Source organism: Carassius auratus, chromosome 8 (assembly GCF_003368295.1).
Source record: "Carassius auratus strain Wakin chromosome 8, ASM336829v1, whole genome shotgun sequence".
Taxonomy (NCBI): Eukaryota; Metazoa; Chordata; class Actinopteri; order Cypriniformes; family Cyprinidae; genus Carassius; species Carassius auratus.
Window position 1 is genome coordinate 28,964,686 of NC_039250.1, and position 18,572 is coordinate 28,983,257.

Sequence of the window (18,572 nt, forward strand, 5' to 3'; positions counted from 1 at the left end):
GTTTGTTGTATTTTGTTTTATTTTGGTGTTGAATTGATTTCACAGAGGAATTAAAATGAAAACACTTTAAATGCTTCATCAGCAGTGTATTCAAACACAATGTCATGATGCAAACAACACTGTTGTTTTCAGAATATATTCACAAAAACTGATGTAAATTCTGCATTGAAGTGAATGAGTGAATTGATGTGTTGCTAAGTACAGGTGCTTCTCAGTTAATTAGAATGTCATGAAAAATTATTTTATTTCAGTAATTCAACTCAAATTGTGAGACTGGTGTATTAAATAAATTCAATGCACACAGACTAAAGTAGTAGCTTAAGTCTTTGGTTCTTTTCATTGTGATGATTTAGGCTCAAAAACCCACCAAATTATCTCAACAAATTAGAATCCTTCATAAGATCCCTGAGGAACAGTTCCACTCATTCTCTATTATAGGAGAAGAAGAATTGTATCAACTTGTTAAATCATCTTAACCAACAACATGTATAAAGAATCTAAAAGGTGCTTCCAGAAGCCAGATCAGAGGGTCACTGCAGTCACCCGGATCCAGTCTGTATCCAAATCAGATGGTGGATCAGCACCTAGAAAGGACCTCTACTGCCCTGAAAGACAGCGGAGACCAGGACAACTAAAGCCCCAGGTACAGATCCCCTGTAAAGACCTTGTCTCAGAGGAGCACCAGGACAAGACCACAGGAAACAGATGATTCTTCTGCACAATCTGACTTTGCTGCAGCCTGGAATTGAACTACTGGTTTCGTCTGGTCAGAGGAGAACTGGCCCCCAGCTGAGCCTGGTTTCTCCCAAGGTTTTTTTCTCCATTCTGTCACCGATGGAGTTTTGGTTCCTTGCCGATGTCGCCTCTGGCTTGCTTAGTTGGGGTCACTTCATCTACAGCGATATCGTTGACTTGATTGCAAATAAATGCACAGACACTATTTAACTGAACAGAGATGACATCACTGAATTCAATGATGAACTGCCTTTAACTATCATTTTGCATTATTGACACACTGTTTTCCAAATGAATGTTGTTCAGCTGCTTTGACACAATCTTTTTTGTTTAAAGCGCTATATAAAGGTGACTTGACTAAGTTTTTGAAAAGCACTTTATATTTTATTCAGCAGGTAATGCTCAACCTCAGAAAAGGTGAGTTAACACCTGAAATTCAGTACTGCCAAAATTGTGAACTCGGAGAGGAATAAAATCATATAGTTTTGATGCCATTTATTTTGATTCTGAGATCAACTTTGTTAGTTTGTTGAACTAGTTTTTTTTTTTTTCATGTTTTATGGGGAAATGTTTTCAGATTATTATTATAATTTTTTAATTAACATTTGGAATTGGATTAAAATAAAACAAAAATTGCATGAATATTCCTTTATTTGTTTGCCTTTTTCCCTTAATTTTCTAGTTTAATAAACATTGGAAAAATAAAACAACTGATATAGATTTAACCCAGTTAAAAATAAATTAGGGTAATGAATCACATAATTTGCCCTAATCAACATGTTTTAAGTTTTATGAAATTGTTTTCATAGACATAGAAAATATTGTTTATAGGGCAAGTTATTTATTTTTCATTGGCTCAAGATGGGAATCATTACTCTAAATGTTTTTAATTGGATGAATTCAACTTTTTTTTTCAGTGTGCTGTCAGACTGAATCTGATCATGGATGGGAAAGGGATATTGAGGCTGTCCTTGTCTGAGTGATTGGAGAGGATGAGGAACCATGATGAACCTGATCCACACAATCTTGAACAAGGGCATGAGAACATGTGAGGGACACTGACTGCTGCTCCAAACATCTGTGTTCTGCTCTCCATGAGCACGACGACCTGTAAAACATTTAAACAGAGTAAAGCATTTTACATCTCATGTTGTCAGCTTTCCATTTCTTCTATAATTTAATTTCATATGTTTACTATTACATGCAAAACATGTATAGCTACATTACTTGTGTGGTGTAGTGGGCAGATCCACTGAACTGGTGAGCAGAAGGTTGCTGGTCTGATCTCCGCAGGTGTCCTTGAATAAGGCTCTTTTCTCCAGGTTACTCCAGGGGATTGGGGGTCCCTGTAATACAAGCACTGTAAGTCACTTCAGATAAAAGTGTGATTTTTGTAAATACTAGTTTATGTCTTGGGCACAAATGCACAATAAAGTGGCTTATTTCTTAAAGTTTATTTCTTTAAGGTACTACTATAATATTAATGCTTTTATACCTTTCATAAAATTATATTTGGGGGGTTTAAAACCCAAACGTATAAATTCAGTCATTATTTACTTGCCTCCACGCTAATCAATCCGTGCAGTGTTTTTTTCTCTGAACACACTAAAGGTGATCGTGGCAAAGTTTGTCCTGCTAGATTCTGTTAAAAGAATATCAGTCAATGGAGCCTGACTTTCAGAAGCTTCATGACATTACTTAATAATGCTTTTAAAGCTTCTGAAATTTGGGCTCCATTGACTGATGTTGTATGAACATAATGCAGCCAGATAAACTTGACCAAAAATCACATCTTGTCTTTTAGTCTTTCTCTAGATCAGCAGTATTTGCACGCCCCAGCTCTGCATAATTTGCATGTCTCTCTTTGTTAACACACCCGATTCAGATTATCAGCTCATTAGAAGAAAGCTCCATGCATGAACAGTGTTCCCATTGATTTTGTCCCTACACCCGTTACAGGGAACGTTTGTTGAAGTTTACTTCACTTGAGAACATTCACTCACAGCTTTGTGCTGCACAATGTCTTCACACATGGAGAAGTGTGACATCATATACCTCTGTAAATAAATACAATTTAAATTCACATCTTGTACATTTCAATGCACTCTAAATGGAACATATACATTCGCTTAGAACTGGAATCATGGCGGTATATCCTGAGATGTCCACTTTACAGGGTATTTAGGTGCTAATAGAACAAATGTCTGAAGTGATAAGAGGGGTACGAGGACTGGTATTGAGAACCACTGTTCTAGATGTTCTCACTGGCTCTGGGGTCACTGAGGATGAAGAGACCACAGCAACATCCGGTCCAGAGTGTGGCAGTAAAGAGGTGGAGTGATGGAGCATCTCATCCAAGAAACTCGATCATCTCCAGGCAGGGGCGGGTCTACGTGGTGGCCAGGGGGGGCGCCCTGGCGGCAAGGAAGTCAACCGGAAGTTGAAGTCGGCTGCGTGCCGCCATCTTGTAGCAGAACTTCACTTGCGTTAGCATCCCATTGACTCCCATTCATTTTGGCGTCACTTTGACAGCGAATAACTTTACATCTGAGGCATTTAATGACCACAGAGAGTCAGGACCTCGGTTTAACGTCTCATCCGAAGGACGGTGCTTGTTGACAGTATAGTGTCCCCGTCACTACACTGGGGCGCTAGGACCCACACAGACCTCAGGGTGAGCACCCCCTGCTGGCCTCACTAGCACCTCTTCCAGCAGCAACCTAGTTTTCTCAGAGGTCTCCCATCCAGGTACTGACCAGCTCAGCCCTGCTTAGCTTCAGTGGGCAACCGATCTTGGGCTCCAGGGTGATATGGTTAATCTTTTCTGTATCTTTATAGCATTTTAGTTTTGTATTGTTTGTAGTGTGATCAACGTTTGCATAAGTACTAGATGTGTTAGGGAAGTAACACGTAACATTTTAATTACAATTTGGTAAAATGAATAAAATGACTCGAAAAAAGATTCGTTCATTTTGCTGAACGCGACTCAAAAGTCCGAGTCGGGAGGTTGATCCGAACTTCCCATCTAACGGAGGCTATAAAATGATTGGCCATACAATTAACTGATCACAAGACATCTTGGGGGGGGGGCACCTGGGGTGGCCAATCGAATTTCAGGGGGGGCCGGTGCCACCATAGACAGTAAAAGAAATGGACACAGCGACCCCATTGGAACTCAACTGAGACAAGTGAAGCCCATTTTTAGCACTTCCGTTTCTGACGCGCAGACTCAAACTAAGCTTGACGATGTCAGCAACCTGTCTGACAGATGTAAATGTTCTAGTAGCCGTGTGTGCAAACTGCCATCGTTAATCTTGCAGAGAGTTCTTTGGCTTGAGTGAGCAGGACTAAGTATTCTGATTAATTATTTTGTGTAGTATTTTAAAATGTAACGCCAGTACGCCATATTAAGTTAATTGCCTGCAAGCTTCTCCTCCTGTCTATGCGACAGAGAGTCGAGTGGTTATCACGCAATCGTTAGACTATTTTTACAAAAAATGTTTCTACAGGGCCATAATGTAACATAGAAGGTAATGGAGCCCTTTATACATTGTCGTGTATCTTTACTGAAACTTTTTGAATATGTAAATGTAAAATGTAAATAATTAATGTAAACTCAAGACAAAGAAACTATTTAAATTCAAAATATGATTGTTTATTGGAATTTTTGTTTAACTTGTAACACAGATTTTCTCATGTAAACAACATACCTGCAATAAACCATCAATATCCTCCAAATTAACTGTTGGCTTGGAAGCCATATTTATTACAGAAATAAAAACACAGGCATGTAAGTACCATTTGAATTTCAAAACAATCAACGCCAATAAAAAACAAAAATTATTTCCATGTTGAATTCTAAGTGGACTGCAAAAAAATTCCAAAGTATAGTCATTGCCAGTGCTTTAAGTGGGCCGGTACACACCAGTACTCAGTACCGCCACTTCCAAATATAGCTCTTGAGCGTACCGCCACCTCTCCGTGCGCCCAGAACGTGCTTGTAGCGTACCGGTACGCTCATTTGGACATCTGTTTTAATAGAGGTTTTAATCTTTTACCTGCACTGCCGATTTTCAGAGCGCCCTTCACAATGTAAGCTTCCTAATTCATCCCACCCAGAGCAGAAACTACATTACCCATTCACCCTTAAGTTATACAAGTGAATAGCGCATGTGTCGCTTTTCCCACTGTTAAGTGTCAACAACTCAACGTGGCCGGAGAAGGTGTGTGAAACTCGTTGTGAGTTATACTAAAGCAAAATCTTGAGTATTTATTGTCTGATAAACATTAAAAACTGTCTGCGGAGGTTGAGTCGTCCTGCAGCCCCCGCTGGCTGTTCATTGGCTGCAGCATCTTTTTTTTAAGTTCTAAAAAAATACCGTAGACGGCAAGGCACAAATTTAGATATTGATTTATCTAATTAATCTATAGCCTATGCACAAAGACAATATGATCTTTTTGTCCCCTTTTTGTTTTAAAGCTTGATGAAGAGAGAGAGCGCAAGTTGCTGCAGCTGAGGAGGACCGTGATGCACGCGTACAGGAGTGATTGACAGTTCGCGGCACTGTGTACAAAAAATACTCCGCTACACAATTATTTCGTTATTTTTCGTTTAAGCTTATTAACGTTAGCGTTACAGAAAGGTCTGATTTACGCACTGTTACAGTCATTGTTTTTTTTTTTTTTTAAACAATGACATTTGAGTTCATGATTTTAATGTTGCTGTTTCTTGTGGCAGACTGAAGAGTAATCCGGCAGAGTTTTATACAGAAACTTTCCGTCTAAAAGTCCTTCCTTGGTCTTATCCATATTTCTTTGCACGTTGAACACACATAGGCCACAACTGGAAATAAAAAAAAACTGCAACCGCGTTAATTGCGTTATTTTTTTTTAACGCGTTAAATATTTCAAATTAATCGAATGCGTTAACGCGCTAATTTTGACAGCACTAATATATATATATATATATATATATATATATATATATATATATATATATATATATATATATATATATATATATAGTTGTTTCTTGAAATACTACAAATATAACCGCAAAATATGATTTTAAATAAAGGTCTCTGAGATTTCTCTCTTTTCAGTCATTTGTGTATATAGCCTATAATAAATATACAACATACACCCAGTAAGTGCCACTCTCGTATATAAATAAATATAAATTTGTTTGTGTGCATTTATTTCACACAAACAATGATACATGCATGCATAAACATTCAGCTGGAAATTAACGTTTAGCAAAATTATCTTATTTCTTTGTTTATATTTGATCAATATTTTAAATCAAATAATATACAATACTGACCTTTATACATATTTAAAAAAGTATTAAACATAATCATAAGTGTATATAATTATTTATTTGTCTTGTTGCCGCCTGCAGCCTCCTCCAATTTCCGGGTATATATATATAAACGGAAAACAAACACAACGAAAAAAAAAAAAAAAACAGCTGGCTGATCTTAACGTCTGTTAACTAGGGCTGTAGTACTCGAGTCCGGACTCGAGACATTTTTCTGTCGTCTCGGACTCATTGAATTTGCACTCGGACTTGTCTAGGACTTGGCCATTGGACTCGCCAAGTCTTCTAGTTGGTCTCGACCGTATGGAAGGCATTTTCTGCCGAATTTAAATAAATAAATTAAATGATTAAAATGAAAATTAAAACCAGATTAACGATTTCATTACAGAAAACTGTACGCAAAATATGTGACAAAATTGAGAATTAAATGATTTCATTTTCACAGTGACATCCCTGTCAAATTGAAACATAAAATGCAATTGGTGATTTCACATTTGATTTTCAATACAGTCTCGAGGCAAGACTGCCAATATTAAAATGAAAAGCCAAACGTGAAAAATAAACTCCAAACACAGTTTTTACAAAGCTCTTTATTAACGCTTACGCAATAATGGTGACACAATTCAAATTTAAATGTAAATTTTACTTTTCATTTTAACTCCTCTTTTATTTCACAGTTTTCATTTTCGTTTTCATTTTCAAAGACAACCTGCATGCAAATTCTATGTTAATGAGTGGGTGTGGCTCAATTACGCTGTTACGTGGAGGAGCTAAAATGGCGGTTATGGCCAGTATAACAGCAGAATTAAACCAGCTAGCAAACATTTCGGATGATGATGACTTCATTTTGCTAAGAGTTGAATCTATATTGGATACACTTGGACATTTTGCAGCCGTCACAAACTCCGATGTCGATCCTCGAGTTATAAATAGTCTTAGTGAGGTTGTGCAGTGCCTTCAGACATCAGATTTTCCGGGGAGTCTCGTCCTGGCCCAGTTCGGTAAAACTGGCAAGATATTCACAGATTCTACTTTTCCGGATCAATAACTCGCGAGAGAAACGTTTTTGGTACACGAATTCCCAGCTAACACAAATGTTACTAAGTTATGAGCACAGAAAACTAAACACATCAATTCATAGATTACACAATATAAACAGAAAATTTTTGTCTTAAAGATGGGGAGATGGTTAATGACGTTATTAGTGAAAATTATAAATAATTATCAGTAAACTTATTGATACAACATAATTTAGTGCACCAAAAAGTACATGATAAATAGATATGAAACCATTCAGCAGATACTGCACAGAGATACTGCACAAAGTAAAACTGTGAGCGTCGTATATGAGGCTCCTGGTATAAATGTCTGGTGGTGATGTGCTTTAATTACACGACATGCAGGAAAAAATTTAGGCTAATTCATGCGCACGATTTTCTATTTCATTCCCTCGATTTGCTAAAACGTGTACACTATTTATACATCAAGAGAACGAATTAGTAAATTGTGCATACGATTTAGCAAATCAATGAAATGTAAAAGTAATCGTGCACGTTTTAGTACATAGAGGGAACGAATTAGTAAATCATGGACATGATTTCTTTCTTTTTCTTGCATGTCATGATCAGGGCTCTGTGCTCACTATCAGAGGATGAACCTAAACAATAAAGCAATTACCAAAGAACCATAATTCTTGAGCTTCTCAGAAGAAAAACATTCATAAAGCGTAAAGATATGAAAAATGAACAATATAGAGATTTCTAGCATCTCTCCTGTATTATTTGTCCCACCCGAAAAAACAAAGTTTTTTAAGAAAATGAGCGTATTGACTGTCTCAGAAGAATCTGTGATCTGTGATTCCTGACTGTGGAGAAGACTCTTTCAGACAGTGCTCAGGAGGCAGAGTTAGGTGCAGGACAGCTGATAGAGAAGAGGAAGAGGGTGTTTCTTACCCCAGCAGCAGAAGACAGGCTCTTCTGAGGGAAGGACAGGAGGCTTGATGCAGTGTTTTGCTGTAGAACAAGGATCCTTCTCAGCACCTGATCTTCTTCAGAAAAGAGTTCCTCTAGTGTAGAGTCAGACACTCAGATTTCTTGCAAACTGGAATCTTTTAATAACATTTAGCATATTACTGTAGTCATGTTCATTGTTTTTATTATAACACATGTAAAGTTTATGAGAAAATTGTTAAATGTGTTCTTCCTCCTCTTCTTCATCCTGGGCCTGCACTGTCAACATCCTTCTCTGAGCTGAAAGGGAGGATCATCTTGTTAATGTTGCTCATGTATGTTCACAACCAGTCAAAAATCTGGAATCTTTTTTTTATGGTTTTCAAGAGAAGTCTCTTCTACTCACCAAGGCTAGATTAATTTGATCAAATTTTTTTTGTAAAGTAATTGTAAAAAAAAAAAAAAAAAAAAAAAAAAAAAAACAAAGAAATAACAGTTTTCATACTCTTTTTTTTTTTGAATATACTTAAACATATTTATTGAAATAATTATGAGGCAAAGCTGAATTTTTCAGTAACTTTACTCCAGTCTTCAGTGTCACATGATCTTTTTCATATACTGATTTGCTGATCAGGAAACATTGCTGATAATCACAAATCAGTGCATTAACATGCACCTAATCACATTATTGCTGCTATGATCAAAGTGTACATCTGCTCATGACGTACATGATGTGAATCACATCTGCAGTTAGCTTACTACGGTCCTTAGTTCCACTGAACTCTATTGGTAACGAAGGAACTTGTGACCAAAGTTGGTTTTAGGGAAACGCACCCCATATTAGAAATAATAGGGAAGAAAACTTAGCATTTCTGGAAAGTTGAATTTTTTCTTCATTATTATTTTATAAAACACAAAGTTGAAAACATTGAAAAAAAGGTAATCTTTTGTAAAATTACAAAAGTCTTCTCTACCACTGGTTTTCAATTTTATGCATTCTTGCTATTAGCCAACCCCCCCCCCCCCAAAAAAAATAAAATAAATAAATAAATAAAATAAATAATAAATAAATAAATAAATAAATGTAACTGTAGTGTAGACAAAAAGTTTGGGCAGCACAACTGTTTTCAACACTGATAATAATCAGAAAAAATGTATTGAGCAGTAAATCATCATTTAGAATGATTTCTGAAGATCATGTGACACTGAAAACTGGAGTAATTAATGCTGAAAATATAGCTGTGCATTATAGAAATAAATTAAACTTTTAAAATATATTTAAAACTTTTGACCAGCTGTGTACATTGCCACATTTAAATGAAAACTCAACTTGTAATAAACAAAGCACACATTCTCAAAGAACTTACATTCTGGTGAATACTTCCTTCCCGCACTGCTGTCTTCTTCAGTCGTTCCCAGACCTCCTTGTTTTTAATCTTTCCCTGAAATCTACAGAAACAAACATCATTTTATAGACAATTTGGATAAGTCACGAATTGCAATAGTTATATAACTATAATCACAATGCTAAATTATATATATATATAATTATAAATATATATTGAATAGGCACACAAGTATCGGGATAGTATTGAATTGGCAGATTAGCATATCATCCCAGCTCTAGTTACTACAGTCAAAACAATGAAACTCTCTTCGAGAGCGCACAATAACTGAGATTTAAAACTGTTAAAAGAAAAGGCTCAAAATATTGCACACATATAATACACAACAATATCTCTTCCTTTGGTGTTTTGAACATTTCTATGAGTAATGCTACACGCTGTGACTCTGTGTTGCTTCAAGTGCATCATTCTGCGCACTGGTTGTGTTTACGCGCTGCACGCTGTATAGGAGCCATACCCTTTCGTATTATAATACATTATCACAATGAAAGATTATTGTTCTGTCCCACGTTACTGCACATGCGCGCTTTTGTGGACTTAACCTAACCGGTAGACTTCCAAATAGAATCAATAACAACAGCCAAGTCCCTCTAGAGTAGATATTTTTTGATAACAAACAAAAAATGTTTGCTGCGTGGATCAGGCGGACTTGATGAAAATGCAAATTCATCCTTTGCCAGCAGGAGATGTTTTAAAGCATAGACATAAAGCGCGAGAAATAGAGGTTTCCCCAGTAACAGTTGTAAACAAAGCAGAGCTACGCTCACACACTGCTTTATCATGCAAGTCCTCCTTCAGAAATACAGCGATATAAAAACACCTGTGCCTCGTTTTGATATTTAAACATATATATGTAAAGAATTATTAAACGTGCAGTACGTAACGTTACTCATGTTTATTCAATGAAGCCTTTTTGAAAAAAGATCAGTTTTAAAATTGTGGCGAGTCTCCAAAAATAAATAAATGCATGGGAAACACATCCCACAGCACAACCACCTGAGCCCAACTTCAGTCTACTCATCACCTTGACTTTAACTGCGTTTGTAGAAGGCACCGCAGCCAGACCGATATACACAACACAGACCGGAAGTTAACTTAGGGCCAGGCGCGTGCATCCGATGAAACGGTCTAATATATATATATATATCAGTTTGAGACCAAAGGTTTGGACACACCTTCTCATTTAAAGAGGTTTCTTTATTTTCATGACTATGAAAATTGTAGGTTCACACTGAAGGCATCAAAACTATGAATTAACACATGTGGAATTATATATGGAATTATATAAATAACAAAATAGTGTGAAACAACTGAAAATATGTCATATTGTAAGTTCTTCAAAGTAGCCACCTTTTGCATTCTCTTGATGAGCTTCAAGAGGTAGTCACCTGAAATGGTCTTCCAACAGTCTTGAAGGAGTTCCCCGAGAGATGCTTAGCACTTGTTGGCCCTTTTGCCTTCTGTCTGCGGTCCAGCTCACCCCTAAACCATCTCGATTGGGTTCAGGTCCGGTGACTGTGGAGGCCAGGTCATCTGGAGCAGCACCCCATCACTCTCCTTCTTGGTCAAAGAGCCCTTGATGCCTTCAGTGTGACTCTACAATTTTCATAGTCATGAAAATAAAGAAAACTCTTTGAATGAGAAGGTGTTTCTAAACTTTTGGTCTTTACTGTAAAATATATATTTTACAGTATATATATATATATATATATATATATATATATATATATATATATATATATATATATATATATACAGTCTTGTTCAAAATAATAGCAGTACAATGTGACTAACCAGAATAATCAAGGTTTTTAGTATATTTTTTATTGCTACGTGGCAAACAAGTTACCAGTAGGTTCAGTAGATTGTCAGAAAACAAACAAGACCCAGCATTCATGATATGCACGCTCTTAAGGCTGTGCAATTGGGCAATTAGTTGAAAGGGGTGTGTTCAAAAAAATAGCAGTGTCTACCTTTGACTGTACAAACTCAAAACTATTTTGTATACAAACATTTTTTTTTCTGGGATTTAGCAATCCTGTGAATCACTAAACTAATATTTAGTTGTATGACCACAGTTTTTTAAAACTGCTTGACATCTGTGTGGCATGGAGTCAACCAACTTGTGGCACCTCTCAGCTGTTATTCCACTCCATGATTCTTTAACAACATTCCACAATTCATTCACATTTCTTGGTTTTGCTTCAGAAACAGCATTTTTGATATCACCCCACAAGTTCTCAATTGGATTAAGGTCTGGAGATTGGGCTGGCCACTCCATAACATTAATTTTGTTGGTTTGGAACCAAGACTTTGCCCGTTTACTAGTGTGTTTTGGGTCATTGTCTTGTTGAAACAACCATTTCAAGGGCATGTCCTCTTCAGCATAGGGCAACATGACCTCTTCAAGTATTTTAACATATGCAAACTGATCCATGATCCCTGGTATGCGATAAATAGGCCCAACACCATAGTAGGAGAAACATGCCCATATCATGATGCTTGCACCTCCATGCTTCACTGTCTTCACTGTGTACTGTGGCTTGAATTCAGAGTTTGGGGGTCGTCTCACAAACTGCCTGTGGCCCTTGGACCCAAAAAGAACAATTTTACTCTCATCAGTCCACAAAATGTTCCTCCATTTCTCTTTAGGCCAGTTGATGTGTTCTTTGGCAAATTGTAACCTCTTCTGCACATGCCTTTTTTTTAACAGAGGGACTTTGCGGGGATTCTTGAAAATAGATTAGCTTCACACAGACGTCTTCTAACTGTCACAGTACTTACAGGTAACTCCAGACTGTCTTTGATCATCCTGGAGGTGATCATTGGCTGAGCCTTTGCCATTCTGGTTATTCTTCTATCCATTTTGATGGTTGTCTTCCGTTTTCTTCCACGTCTCTCTGGTTTTGCTCTCCATTTTAAGGCATTGGAGATCATTTTAGCTGAACAGCCTATCATTTTTTGCACCTCTTTATAGGTTTTCCCCTCTCTAATCAACTTTTTAATCAAAGTACGCTGTTCTTCTGAACAATGTCTTGAACGACCCATTTTCCTCAGCTTTCAAATGCATGTTCAACAAGTGTTGGCTTCATCCTTAAATAGGGGCCACCTGATTCACACCTGTTTCTTCACAAAATTGATGACCTCAGTGATTGAATGCCACACTGCTATTTTTTTGAACACACCCCTTTCAACTAATTCAACTAATTGCCCAATTGCACAGCCTTAAGAGCGTGCATATCATGAATGCTGGGTCTCATTTGTTTTCTGAGAATCTACTGAACCTACTGGTAACTTGTTTGCCACGTAGCAATAAAAAATATACGAAAAACCTTGATTATTCTGGTTAGTCACATTGTACTGCTATTATTTTGAACAAGACTGTATATATATATATATATATATATACACACACACACACACACACACTTTTGCACATCCTGTCATACCAGTGACTGGGTGTTACTGCAATAGACTTTGCAGCATTAAGGTTAACGATTAATCGATTATTTGATCAATAATTTAAATGACGATCGATCATGGAAATGATTGAAAATTGACATCCCTACACAGAAGTATAGAAAAATCTACATTGATTTAAATTTTTTTTTTTTGCAAAAAACGACACTGATATCGGATCAGAATTACTGTCTCTTCTCATAGTGACAGCCAATCACATTAGTTTTCTGGTATTGCATGCACTCGATTGGCTTGCGTCTGCGCTAGGGTATTTGCATAAGATGTTCTGACTGGAGGATGGCTGCATTGGCGCTTGAAAAGTCTTCAACTTCTATTTAGAATTAATTTCTAGAATTAATTTCACCATGCTTGACTTCACTTCATTTAAAAGTAAACGAGAGGCGTTGACGCCCCGTGTGATGGGGCGTTATATGTCTGGATACCGCTGCACAAATCTTTCAACAACGAGAAATGTAGTTCCAGCACGGCCTTACATCCAGGACAGCAGAATGGTCAGGATGACCTGAAACACATAACCAACTGAAATCAATTTAAAAGTATTTAGTCTTGCCTGAGTGATGCTGAAACAACCAGGTTTAGTTTTTGACCCAGGATAAACTGCTTCCTGTGGAACAGTCTCCATGAAGAATGATCTCTTGATTCTGGATCCTTGCTGCCATCCACGCAGAGATGATTTGGAGGATATGTGGTTGTGTCTAAAGGGTAATGAATCAATGTTACAAGAATACTGATAGCAGCACTATTGATCCTGTACCTTATGTAAATGTTTTCAGTACCGAACAAGTCAGGAACCAAATTAGTACCAGTTCTTGAAACCCATCTCTACTTGTAATAGTTGTCTTGTTGCTGCTGCCCAGACTGTCTCTTCCCCTGATGATAAATATATGTGTTCATTTTAAAGCAATAAATAATACATTTAAATTACTAGGTGGTAACAAATATATTTCCTTATAAGGAACTCACTGAATCATGGACTCAACTGGTGGTTGTCAGGCCCTAAAAAAAGTGAACAATTTGTTTACTTTTTGTGAAACGAAAGTATCAGATCAATTTGAGAATTAAACTAGCATTAAAAAGCATGCATGTGAAAAACACCATCAACACCAATAATGAACAGATGACAGAATTTACAAGCCTGCCACTTGAGGGAGAAAAGGGGAAATTATTAATCCCACATAACGTTACACTGAACATGATTTCGGCAGCCTCGGTCTAATTAACGTTAAACTTTATATTTAACGTTATATCGGTTTATATTCAAGTTCACAGCATGGCTAGCATGAGCATCATCAAGCTCGAGCAGCAGGTAACGTTATTCAAACAAACTAATTAACGTTACTACGGTTAAAAATTTAATAATTAGAAAGTTAATACTGTATAGTTTATAGTGATACATTTCAAATAATTTAAAACAGGTAAGGTTATATTCGATTTTTACAGTTAACGTTACCTTAGACCACCTCTGAGACTGCTTTTGAGCTAATTAACCAAACAGAGCATTTATTTATTAAATTGAAAGAGAAAACCTACAAAAATACAAAACAGTACTCCTCTTTGATGGCATTTAACGTTATATCAGTTAAAATCTATGAATAAAAGTAGATTTATAGGACTTACCTTTCCTCCGTGTCCGTCCGCTGGAAGTTGACCGTTACAAAATGACGGGCACGCGCACATTGCGCACTTCACTCAGAAAGTGACGTGCGCTGCTAGTTTAAGGTTTAAATGTTAATTTGTCCCGTACTCTCTTTCATTAACAAACATTATCACCATTTGCTAAGTAAATTGTTTATTTTATTGTTCTTAAACTGATGGCATATATATATAATATATATATATATATATATATATATATATATATATATATATATATATATATATATATATATATATATATATATATATATAATTATTTTAACATGCTTGATTAATTTTTTGTATATTTCCCAAAGAATATGCTGTTCAAATGGTATCTTAATAATAATACATCTAGTGCAATAATATTAAAAGTTATCTGAAGACCAGCTGACCACGTCGCTACAACGTCCCCAATGGGACTAACTAGCGACGTCTTTTGAGGACGTGCCCACGACGTTTCTGGGAAGTTAGCCAAGATTTTAAAAAATGGAACTTTACCACGACGTCCTCACAACGTTGCCATAAAGTAATGTCGCGCTGACCAAATGACGACTAACTGGCGACGTCCTCACAACGTTCTGTGTTTGCTGGGTTATGCCTCTTTTTACTCGTAGTGATGTAGTAAACGAGCTACAAGCCAGTTTGCCTGAAAACAAGCTTTCCTCCGCTCTGTACAAAATACGTTGATCTCAATGCGCTGGCGTCTGAGAGACAAGTCCTAAGGGACCGTCTGCAAAGTGCGAAATGCGAAAAAGGTTACTAATAAAATACTCAATAACTTCACAGTAACACACTGTAGTGTCACCAAATTCAGTTCACACATCACTGCTCTCCTGCTGCTTATACTACAATGTTGGTTTTAAAAATAGTTGCTTTTGCACAATTTTACGATTTTTTTTATTATGAAAACGTCAATAACGTTACTGTAACACACTGTACTTTCACCAAATTCAGTTCAAACATCACTGCTCTCCTGCTGGTTTTTTTTTTTTTCATAATAAAAAAATCATAAAAAATGTGACAAAGCAATTATTTTCAATATGAGTGTAGTAGTATAGCCAGCAGGAGAGCAGTGATGAGTGAACAGAATTTGGTGGAAGTAAAGTGTGTTACAGTAAAGTTATTAACTATTTTTCATAATAAGAAATCCTAAAAAATGTGCAAAAGCAATTAATTTCAAAATGAAAGTTGTAGTATAACCAGCAGGAGAGCAGTGATGTGTGAACTGAATTTGGTGAAAGTACAGTGTGTTACAGTAAAGTTATTAATTTTTTTTTCCTTAATTAGTATTCATAAAAAACATTTGTGTAGAAATTTAGGCTGATTTGGCTGTTGCTACTGGAATGGTGGGTCCATTAAAACTCATTCAGTCATCAAGTACTTTTCCCAGTTTATTTGTGCTGACATATAGGAGTAGACATTTCACAGATGGCATTGATGGTAATTGTTGGTTTCTAAAACCCATAAACAAAACCATTAATAAAATACAAACACAATAGCAAACCTTAAATCATACATCTGAAATCAGCTTTAACAATCAAATGAGTATAACATTAAAGAACTACTAAACATAACTAGAATTCAATATCATATCAAACACAATCATTTAAACTAAAACAAATCAAGAAGGAAACTTACATAATCAACAACGCAACGATTCCACACAAGCCATGTCTGAACAACAGCTTTTGGTTCAAACAAAAGGAGACTGAAACATAATTAGTAAGGGCCACAGGTGCTCTTTATCAAGACACAGTCAGCCAATCAGATCACAGCAGGATTTTCTACAATTTGTTAAAGGTATTATTTGCAAAATTAAAGTTGTTGTATAACCAGCAGGAGAGCAGTGATGTGTGAACTGAATTTGGTGAAAGTACAGTGTGTTACAGTAAAGTTATTATTTTTTTTCCCTTAATTAGTATTCATAAAAAACATTTGTTAAAGGTATTATTTGCAAAATTAAAGTTGTAGCATAACCAGTAGGAGAACCGTTATGTGTGAACTGAATTTGGTGGAAGTACAGTGTGTTACAGTACATTTATTAACTATTGTTCATAATAAAAAAAAAATCATCAAAAATGTGCCAAAGCAATTCCTTTTAAAATCAAAGTTGTGGTATAAACAGCAGTAGAGCAGTGATGTGTGAACTGAATTTGGTGGAAGTACGGTGTGTTACAGTAAAGTTATTAACTATTATGTTCAATAACAGTGAAGTAATTAATTATTTTTCATAATAAAAAAATCATAAAAATTTGCAAAATCAATTACTTTCAAAATGAGTGTTGTAGTATAACCAGCAGGAGAGCAGTGATGTTTGAACTGAATTTGGTGGAAGTACAGTGTGTTACAGTAAAGTTATTAACTGTTTTTCATAATAAAAAAAAATCATAAAAATGGTGCAAAAGCAACTATTTTCAATATAAGTGTTGTAGTATAACCAGTAGGAGAGCAGTGATGTGTGAACTGAATTTGGTGAAAGTACAGTGTGTTACAGTAACGTTATTGACGTTTTCATAATAAAAAAAATCGTAAAATTGTGCAAAAGCAACTATTTTTAAAACCAACATTGTAGTATAAGCAGCAGGAGAGCAGTGATGTGTGAACTGAATTTGGTGACACTACAGTGTGTTACTGTGAAGTTATTAAGTATTTTATTAGTAACCTTTTTCGCGTTTCGCACTTTGCAGACGGTCCCTTAGGACTTGTCTCTCAGACGCCAGCGCATTGAGATCAACGTATTTTGTACAGAGCGGAGGAAAGCTTGTTTTCAGGCAAACTCGCTTGTAGCTCGTTTACTACATCACTACGAGTAAAAAGAGGCATAATTCGTGTACCAAAAACGTTTGGCTCGCGAGTTATTGATCCGGAAAAGTCGAATCTGTGAATATCTTGCCAGTTTTACCGAACTTGAAGGCACTGCACAACCTCACTAAGACTATTTATAACTCGAGGATCGACATCGGAGTTTGTGACGGCTGCAAAATGTCCAAGTGTATCCAATATAGATTCAACTCGTAGCAAAATGAAGTCATCATCATCCGAAATGTTTGCTAGCTGGTTTAATTCTGCTGCTATACTGGCCATAACCGCCATTTTAGCTCCTCCACGTAACAGCGTAATTGAGCCACACCCACTCATTAACATAGAATTTGCATGCAGGTTGTCTTTGAAAATGAAAACGAAAATGAAAACTGTGAAATAAAAGAGGAGTTAAAATGAAAAGTAAAATTTACATTTAAATTTGAATTGTGTCACCATTATTGCGTGAGCGTTAATAAAGAGCTTTGTAACTGTGTTTGGAGTTTATTTTTCACGTTTGGCTTTTCATTTTAATATTGGCAGTCTTGCCTCGAGACTGTATTGAAAATCAAATGTGAAATCACCAATTGCATTTTATGTTTCAATTTGACAGGGATGTCACTGTGGAAATGAAATCATTTAATTTAATTCTCAATTTTGTCACATATTTTGCGTACAGTTTTCTGTAATGAAATCGTTAATCTGGTTTTAATTTTCATTTTAATCATTTAATTTATTTATTTAAATTTGGCAGAAAATGCCTTCCATACGACCGAGTCCAGCAAAAAAATAAAATAAAAAATTTCTCCTTCAAAACAAAACCACATTTGCATGATGTCGCGACTGAAAACGTGTGGAAAACGCTAGAAGCGCCGCTCTCCTTATTTCCAAAGCACTCTGTAATCTGCGCTCGCGCTCCAGTGGCGTCTGCTGTTGCTGGGCAACCATGACCCGCTCTCCGTGATGACGCAGAAGTTTCAGCAAAGAATAAATGGATTTCCAGCACTTAAAATCACTTGCAGTAGCTCTGCTAATAGATTCATTTAAAAAATGGCTATCCTTGTACAACTATGATCATCTGTTTCTCCATCTTGCCTTAGCTTTCAGTATTATTCCGGGAAAGGATGTGCATGACCAGCGGTGCACTTACTGCGACCTGAAAAGTTTAGATGTTTCTAATTTAATTTTCTACCTGTTAGATTGTGTTTTATTTACGTCTACACCTAGATAGCCTCTTTTTTTATC

At 36.2% G+C, this 18,572-nt stretch overlaps 2 long non-coding RNA genes across 2 annotated transcripts; both read right to left on the reverse strand.

Annotated features, from left to right (window-relative positions):
* Nucleotides 1-8,260: 8,260 nt before the first annotated feature.
* Nucleotides 8,261-10,836, reverse strand: LOC113106809 (uncharacterized). Its single transcript, XR_003292580.1, has 3 exons — nucleotides 10,799-10,836; nucleotides 9,372-9,453; nucleotides 8,261-8,304 (listed from the first exon to the last, which is right to left on the reverse strand). It is a non-coding gene; the product is annotated as an uncharacterized LOC113106809 (long non-coding RNA).
* A 5,005-nt stretch (nucleotides 10,837-15,841) lies between these two features.
* On the reverse strand, nucleotides 15,842-16,310 carry LOC113106810 (uncharacterized). Its single transcript, XR_003292581.1, has 3 exons — nucleotides 16,176-16,310; nucleotides 16,045-16,046; nucleotides 15,842-15,982 (listed from the first exon to the last, which is right to left on the reverse strand). It is a non-coding gene; the product is annotated as an uncharacterized LOC113106810 (long non-coding RNA).
* Nucleotides 16,311-18,572: the final 2,262 nt, after the last annotated feature.